Here is a 575-nt window from a genome sequence, read left to right on the forward strand (position 1 = left end):
TTAAATTTGATGCCCAAGTTTCATGGCCTACCTGCTCAAGACCCTATCAAGCACTTGAGAGATTTCCAGGCAGCCTGTTCTACTGTCAGGCGTGATGGCACTGATGAAACTTCAATTCTGCTGAAAGCTTTTTCGTTCTCTCTTGAGGGAAAAGCAAGAGAGTGGTACTACACTCAACCTATAGCAAATGTATCCAACTGGGATACACTCAGAAAGGAGTTTCTGGAGAAATTCTTTCCATCTGAAGTTACTGATAAACTGAGGAAGGATATCTCTACAATTGTTCAGGATGACAATGAGACTCTCTTTGAATACTGGGAGCGCTTCAATAATCTTCTGGAAGCATGCCCCCACCACATGATTGACAAGATCGTGCTACTCAGCTATATCACACAAGGTATGAGGCCCCAAGATAAGACCACATTGGAAAGTGCCAGCAATAGGTCTATGAAGAAGTACAAGACCACTGATGAAGCTTGGCAATTGATCAGTGATTTAGCTGAATCTACTCGGAACCACAGACAGAAGCAAGGCCGTTCAAAAGCCGTTGCAGAAGTATCTACTGGCAGAGAGAC

General features: G+C 43.8%; 1 non-coding gene across 1 annotated transcript; it reads right to left on the bottom strand.

Moving 5' to 3' along the window:
- Positions 1 to 255: 255 nt before the first annotated feature.
- On the bottom strand, positions 256 to 363 carry LOC112725140 (small nucleolar RNA R71). The gene has a single exon (XR_003164266.1). It is a non-coding gene; the product is annotated as a small nucleolar RNA R71 (small nucleolar RNA).
- Positions 364 to 575: the final 212 nt, after the last annotated feature.

The sequence above is a fragment of the Arachis hypogaea genome, chromosome 11 (assembly GCF_003086295.3).
Source record: "Arachis hypogaea cultivar Tifrunner chromosome 11, arahy.Tifrunner.gnm2.J5K5, whole genome shotgun sequence".
Taxonomy (NCBI): domain Eukaryota; kingdom Viridiplantae; phylum Streptophyta; class Magnoliopsida; order Fabales; family Fabaceae; genus Arachis; species Arachis hypogaea.